At 40.2% G+C, this 8,185-nt stretch overlaps 1 long non-coding RNA gene across 2 annotated transcripts; it reads left to right on the top strand.

Annotated features, from left to right (window-relative positions):
* Positions 1–450: 450 nt before the first annotated feature.
* LOC143686313 (uncharacterized) lies at positions 451–7,618 on the top strand. 2 transcript variants are annotated; one of them, XR_013177024.1, is made up of 3 exons: positions 451–556; positions 4,546–4,601; positions 7,530–7,618. It is a non-coding gene; the product is annotated as an uncharacterized LOC143686313 (long non-coding RNA). The 2 variants fall into 2 exon arrangements; XR_013177029.1 differs by lacking the exon at positions 7,530–7,618 and adding an exon at positions 4,784–4,891.
* Positions 7,619–8,185: the final 567 nt, after the last annotated feature.

Genomic DNA, 8,185 nt, shown 5'->3' with positions numbered 1-8,185 from the left:
TAGCGACAGTTTAAACTTTAAAAAATTATTATCTTCACAGAGACTGAGATTATAGGAAAAAAAAAAACTGACTTTTTTTTCCCCTCAAGAAGGCAGTACTCAAGAGTAAATGACTTTGAAGCCAAAGAGGGATTTTGATTTCTATATGGAATTTTAACCATAATTTCTCTGGGGAATTTTCCAAATCTGCAAAATAACACTTTAAAATAAATAGTTGCAAATCCATAGCACTATTCACGTGAGCCTGAGCATCATTAAGCCTTTGATGATACATTCCATCTTGCAGACAGTGATTTAGAAACACAGAGCATTAAGGGACTTTGGCAATGCCACAGAAGGCCAATAAAAGCTAAGTCACTAGCAGCATCTCTCAGAAGTAAGTAAAAGGAGAACCAGTCCCCAGGAGTTTTTTAGTCTTCTGGAATGCTGAGATATCTTAGAATGCTGGTTCTCCATGGTAACAGCACCTGGAAACTTGTTAGAGTCCCCACCCCAGCCCTACTAAATCAGAAACTCTGGGATAGAGCTCAGCAACCTGTTTTGAAAAACCTTTCAGGTAAATACGGAATACTCTAAACTTTGAGAAGGTCTGATGTTGGGGGGAAATAAGCAGATAAGATATGATCTTCCTTTTTCCACATCCCTTGGGCCAGTCCCAAGATGCAATAGCTTTCAGAAAAGGGGTGAGAAGCAAAGATCACAGGTTGCAAAAGTACATAAATTCACCTGTAATATTCTCTATTGGGTCCAGTCCTCACTTTTGGTGTGAGACTGAGCTAATCTCCCATAATTTGTGAGAAGAGTAATTCTTTACCGATAATAAAACAATGACTTTCACAAATGATAGATTTAATGTAAATGTAAATATATCCCTAAACTCATTACATGTCATACCCAACCATGTGTATTCTGAAACACTCTCCTGAGTGCAATAGAAAATATGGAATTATAGCTAGAGTGCTAAGAACTTGTAACCTCCTCAGGTGTCTTATCTATGCTGCAGCCCATAGTGAGAAACCATTAATGAAGCACATACTAATAGTTTCAGAGATTAGAGTTCTTTGTTAAACCTTTCTCCCCACCCCCAGATTTTTAATATATCCATAGAATCATTTTACATAAAATACGGTTACATGCACTAGGCTAAAAAAAAAAAACCTCACAATGTTTTGATTTGCAGTAATTTGAGTCAGCAGTGCAAAGCAACAAGCAGTATGAAAGGAAATGTGACTTGGAAAAACTCCAGGTCACACTATTTAGAAAGGAAAATGGGAAGAGCACAGACAGTGATCACAGAAGGAAGGGATTAAGTTTTGTTCTCTCACATCTGGTTCTCTACTTCTCCTCATTCCCAACAGCAAGAACGGTTCCTATGACCCTCATCCTCTCCCAGATTGTACACATTTTCTGTCGGTTACACAAACTCTAAGGTCAGCCTCCAGATTCTCATTGTTTGGATAGTGAAACAATAGTATCAATAGGGAGACGTACTCTTTGTGCCAAGACTGAGTAATTGCTTTTAGACTTTCTCTGTGCCAGTCTGAAAGTATTACATATCCCAGAAAAGCAATGCTTTAATCCTAAATCAATTTTATAAGGGCAGCCATTTCTTTTAATCCTAATTCAATCGGAAGGCTGGAAATGTTTTATTAGATTATCTCCACAGAGATGTGAAGCTCCCAATTGTGGGTGTGACCTTTTGATCAGAAGGACAGGTGACTCTACCCATTCTAGGTGGGTCTTGATTAGTTCACTGGAATCCTTTAAAAAAGGAAACATTTTGGAGAGAGCCAGAAAGGACAGAAGCCTCAGGGCTGACAGATGCTCCACAGCAGAGCTGAAACCAAGGCAGACACAAGGAGAACAGAGACATGGCTGTTTGGATGCCTGGAGCCCATCAGATGTCGCCACGAGACATTAAACAAGCCAGAATCTGGAGAGAGCCAAGAGAAGCCAAAAGATGAAAGCCAGCCCCAGAGAAGCTGGGTGAGAAACCCCCACAGGAACAGAGGCTGAAAGCAATGGCACCCAGGAGCAAGGGACCAGCAGATGCCAGCCATGTGATTACCAGCTGACAGAGGTGTTCCGGACAGTATCAGCCTTTCTTAAGTGAAGGTGACCTCTTGTTGGTGCCTTAATTTGGACACTTTTACATCCTTAGAACTGTAAACTTGTAGCTTATTAAATTCCCCTTTTGTAAAAGCCGTTCCAGTTCTGGATATTGCATTCCAGCAGCTAACAAATTAACACACCCTCCCACCATAAAAGCTATAGAACTGGTCACTTTGATCAGAAAGTAGATAAGAGGCAGTGCAGGAGAAGTCTCACCTTAGTTCAGGCTCTCTGCCTGGGGTCAGATTCTGACCTCAGCACAGAATACTAAAGCCATTCAGGAGATCAGTAGTTTCACTGAGCTGAGAAGGCACAACTAGGAATTCAGGACTGAATTGGCTGGGATATACAGGAAAGGAGAGGAGAGGAGGGAGCTTCTTGGAGGGTAAAGGCAGAAGTTTGCATGGGGATTCTGCGTTGGTCCATAGGAGAAGACTGAGATGTTATGCACAGTGAGAAATCCCAAAAGACCAAGCAGAAAATGGTTGCTGCGGGGCTAAGAGTTGAGCGGCAGTGTTAGAGATCATGCAGAACAGGGGAATGTTGGAATTCCAGCCCGGCAAGAGTAAAAAAAAAATCTCACTGAGCACCTCCAGCATTTACTTTTGGCCCTTGCCCAAAAGCAAGTGTCATACCCTAGGACTAAGGACAGTACAGAAATAGACTCACCATAACAAAGCATAGAAAAACTAGCCTGAAAGTATTAAGAAAATATGCCAGTAATTTGAGTATCTGCCAGAACAAAACCATCTCTAAAGGGAGATAACAATCAACTCCTTATTATATAAAATCTACTCCAGTGTTCAGCATGCAATACAAATTTATTAGCCATGTGAAGAAAAGAATGTCCTACTTCAGTGTTCCCAAGGCACAACTCACAGGTAATGCCGACCTCTGTCATCACCCTGGATATATCCAAGAACTCTCTAGAACTGTTCTTTTTAAAGGGTCAGCCTTTCGATCTCTCCCCTTTTACTGGAGCTATACCTCAAATGAGACTCCTTGGGCTTGGAAGATACTCCCAAACAATACAAAAATAGGAAGCCAGAGACTGGCGTGGTGCTGATAAGGAATCTGCAAGAGCTTTTAGTGCTTGAACATGTCTTCAACCAGGTGTGGGGAGATAGTAGTATCGTTAAAAGACACTGACATTGATGCCAGTTCCTGCCAGGAGATAGGGATGCTTCCAGGTGCTCTCAGCCATTTAAGGGTAATTTAGTTCAATCTGATCTAGGCTCCAGTTTCCGCCTTTCCGTTTGCTTCCACAGCCATCTCTCCATAGTGTAGGCTAGAGAGCACAAGTACTGGTACTTGCAGAGGTACCCAGCAAAGCTTTATTGTAGCCTGAGGCAGAAGGAAAAATGTGCGCTTTTACCATTCATCCTACACACCTACATCCATTCATCACGATGTCCTCCCAAATACTAAGCCAAGTCCAAAAAGTTCATAAAATTTCTCCAGTCAAAAAATATGACTGTATATTAGGTTGCCCAATCCCTTCACACACCGTTACAAACCCTCAGCTGTGAGCTGAATAGCAATGACTGTTTCCATTGCATAGTAATGTAGGGACAAAAAAATGAACATTGTTGTTGTCTTGCATGTTAGCATTCGTAAAATATTACTTTAAGACATTTGATTGTTGAGATGATATGGTCTCCCTAATATGAACTAACTATAATGAGCAAACAGAGTTAAATTTAAGAGCATAGTTTATCAGGAGATATAGGGTAGAGATTGGGCAATTGATGTTTATGGAGTTCAGTGTTCAATAAGGTTGATTGCAAAGGTTTAGAAATGGATAGCATATTACTGTGTGATGGCAGCACAATACTGTAAGTATAATTTTAAGAAAGCCGAGCATGAATATGGTTGAAAGTGGAAGGCTAGAATAGTGTATGTCACCAGAGTATAAGGTAGAGGATAAAACCTCTCATACCTAGAGTGGACAATATGGCGGTTAGTTATACAAACATAAGAAAGTTCTTACATGAGCTAGAACAAATGTACGCCACTATTGCAAGGTGTTAATAACAGGTATCCTATGGAAAAATTACAATTAATCTAAACTAAGGTTTATAGTTAATAGTAACATTGTAATATTATTAATTCTAACAAAGGCAATACCAAAGCTAAATGTCAGTAATAGGGGGACAAATGGGGTATGGAATTTTTTCTTCAGAAGGAATGAGGATTTTCAGGTTGACTGCAGTGGAGAACGCATAATCGTGATTATATCAAGGGCCCTTGATTGTACACTTAGGATGGATTGTGTGGTGTGTGAATAAAACTGTTTAAAAATATTTATATTGCATTAAGATATTTATTTTGATTACTGAGATTTTTGACAACCCCCCTCAGGCCCCCTCCCCCCCCAAACTGTGCATGCTTCATTTCACCTACCCTGATGCCATCTTTGGCTTGCTGTTTCAGAGGCCAAGAACCTGCATGCCCTCCTAACGACCCACTTCAGTCCATGATCACTAACGGTAAGTGGAATTATGGCTCCTAAAGATGTTTACACCCTAATCTCCAGAACCTATGACTATGCTGACATTACATGGCAGAAGTGACTTTGCAGATGGGATTAATGTTAATGACCGTGAGATGGGGAGGTTGTCCTGAATTACCCAGGTGGGCCCAAGGTAATCACACAAATCTTTAAAAGCAGAGACCCTTCCTCATCTGCAGAGAGCAGGAAAGATAGCAGTGCAGAACGGACTCAGCCCACATCCTCAGGCTTTGAAGACAGAGGAAAGGGACCAGAAGTCAAGGATTAGCAGATTGGTTCAGAACTGCCATCTGCTCTTCTTACTTTCAAAAGTGGTTCTCAAGTGATACTCTCATAGCCACATGCAAATAAACATTGTCATCAACAATTTTTTTGTAAATAAAGTACTTTTGGCTTAAATTTCTGGATGTCAAGAGGTCTGAAGATTAAACAAAATCCTGAAAATTAGCCAATAAATTCATACCCAACAGTACTCTTCCTCTCAAGTGACAATCTACATTTCAATTCAATACTTAGAAACCAAATTTATAATTTATGGAAAACCCACGTGTAGTGTGTCCAGAAAACAAACTCTCAGATTGAAAACAAATGAATTGGCTGTACTTTTGTGGAGTCTGATTCATTCCTCAAAGATGAAAGGGATTCCTTTTGATTCTTTAATGAATGGTATACTCTCACTGCTGGCTGCAGAGGACAGAAGGGATTCCCAAGGCAATTTAGCACCGACAAGAACAACCTTCAATTTTCAGCTCAACAGCAAACGTGCAACTTTGCCTTGGCTTGGAGAAAACAAGGAAGGTCTGGGTGGAGTCACACATCATAAGTGGTCTAAATCCTCATTTTTCTTAAAGATCTAGCTTTTCCCACACATTTATCAGGAAAACTAAACTGTTAAAGCATAAGATGAGAGTTTTTAAAGCTTGACAGTCTTATAAACCACAGATCCCTGTTTACAGACATTTGCCTTAAGTGATAGATTTCTATTCTCAAGTTTGTTTGAAGAAACTACGAGGCAAATGAGCATTTGATTTCTTTTAATGAATTAAATAAAAACAATACAACTCAGTTATATTTTATGTACATGTATTAGGTATAAAACGCGCAGGTACATGTTATTGGCTTTTTTCCCTTTTATACTTTCTACTAACAAGACATGTGGATATAAAGTTCCGTTAATTGAGCAGCAGATATGCACCAAAACACATGGGGACAAATCATTCTACCATTTATATCACAGCTATATATAACTCAAGAAAAGAGCGCTGTATTTTCTAATCTAGACACCCTACCCCAGAGCTAAAAAAAATAATAATTTTTTAAGTGGCTTTTACTTCTTCTTTTGGAAAAGTGTTCTAATAGTTTACAGAATTTTTGAAAACACTTTATTTGCATGTAATGACATCCCAGTTGTATTCACTAAACCCTGTACGGACTCCACGGACCCTTTTTTCATTCTACAGGATTCCTGTTCAGATCTCAGAACAGTGCTGGTTACAATTAAAAGACAGTTACAATGTACATACATATGTGAAAAAATATTAAACAAAATAAGATTTTTATGACTAAGATTTACAATGGAGTTGGGAGGCCATTCAGAGGTTTTCCTTATATACATCTAAGCCAGGTATCACAAACAACAATGTTCCTGAAAATCCTAAAGATATTTGAACACCATTGCAACCTAGAATTTAGAATCTTTTTTTTTTTTTTTACATGGGCAGGAACCGGGAATCAAACCCAGGTCCTCGGGCTTGGCAGGCAAGCATTCTTACTTGCTGAGCCACCGTGGCCCACCCTAGAATTTAGAATTTAAGAAATGATTTGATTACTGAGTCATTACATAGATATTTCTTTTTACTTTTTAGTGTATTAGAATAGACAGAGGGAAATCCCTGAAATTGCTGAACTGTAATCCAGCGGCCTTGATCTTTGATAATGACCGCATAACTATCTAGCCTTTATCTTATAATTATTAAAAAACTTGGGACTAACCCTCACTTGCACCCTTTATCCTGTTTTTTCAACTTTAGAGGCTTATGATCACTAAAGCCAGCCCTAATGTTTATTAATAAAGGGCCTGAGTCAGCCCAGAACTAACCAACCCCAATGCCAAAGCCATCTTGATAGACAGAGCTTGAAAAACCAAAATTGGCCCACCTGACGCATGTAGCTTTAACCTGTAGTGACCTATTCCTCATTACAATACTAAAAATCCCACCCACCATCATATTAAGGCCTCCATTTTCTTACATACATTCTGTAATGAAGCATGTAATCAGACTGCACAGGCTCAATAATTAAATGTGGAAACCCAGAGCCAGGGCTCCCCTTCCATATTGAAATGACTGTACATAGCTGCCTATAATGATGGGACAAGTAAAAAGTCACCAGACTTCCTTGGCTGGGTGGAGAAAAATGCACAGATGGTATGGTAAACAAGGCATTCAAACTCCCCTCCCAGTCACTGTTGATAAAACTCCAGACCCCTGTATCAAAAGACCTTGCTAAAAACTCTGTTCTCACACCTTCGTCCTAAACCCTCATAAACCCTTACACTTCCCCACCCCTTTGCAGAACATTAGCTTGCATTTCTTGTCCAGCTACCACTGGGAAAGAATCATCTATTTGTAAATTCCAGTAAAAGTCATGTCTAACTCTGTGGCTAACATGTTCTCTGGTCTTAAGGTCGCATCAACTCAAGCTTTTGGAGAGCAGGGCTGGAACATTAGATCATCTCTAACCTCGTCACCTCAAACCACTGTGCTTAATTTTCCTAAGATCTGCCCATCTGTTAATGCTACCAAACTACTAGGATTACTGCAGTTCAGGAAGACAGAGTTTAGGTTGCTAGGCCATCTTGATCTCCTGCTTTGTGCCTAGCAATAAACTCTTTCTCTCTTTGAAGGCCTGGTATCCTGGAACTGGTCATTTGCGCACATGGGACACAGACCCCCCTGTTTTTGATCCATATCACCATAAACAAACCACAAGATAAAGAGCTCAGTAAGCTGGCTTGAAGAACATTTGCAATGCCCAGAATATCCACCAGCCACAAACAATTTATGTCATCTTGTTCTTTAAGAATGCTTGCCTGGAAAGTCGGGTTGTTGCCTGATCTGTCTGTGCTGCCCAAAGTGCAATTCTAAGACCCTCCCCCTTCATATCTCAGTTCATATCTCCGTCGATACTTTTTCTCTGAAACGTACTAGTTGTGTATTTATGCAGTTATAGTTCCACAGTGTTAAGTAAGGAGAAGGAAAAGTCTAATGTAGAAAAAGTTACTTTGGAACAGTATTTTATAGGAAGACCACCACACAGCTTCCCAGAAAGGAAGGGGAAGGCTCCTGGGGTGCGGTTTTGCTAGGAGCTAGCTGACAAGTCTCAATGAAAGGGTTTAAAGGGAACTCGGAGGCTGCAGCAGAAAGCTTGATGGGTGGGGAGGGGGGAGAGAAGGACGGTCATTAGTTACAGGGAGCCAGAGGGTGAAGGGCTTTCCTGCCTGTGATTAAGAGCATTAATTTGGCTTGAGAGGTAATTGGGCATCTGCGTAGGACTCAGAAG

This window comes from Tamandua tetradactyla, chromosome 1 (genome assembly GCF_023851605.1).
Source record: "Tamandua tetradactyla isolate mTamTet1 chromosome 1, mTamTet1.pri, whole genome shotgun sequence".
Taxonomy (NCBI): Eukaryota; Metazoa; Chordata; class Mammalia; order Pilosa; family Myrmecophagidae; genus Tamandua; species Tamandua tetradactyla.
The sequence above is the reverse complement of the archived record's forward strand: the minus strand, read 5'-3'. Positions and strand labels throughout refer to the sequence as shown.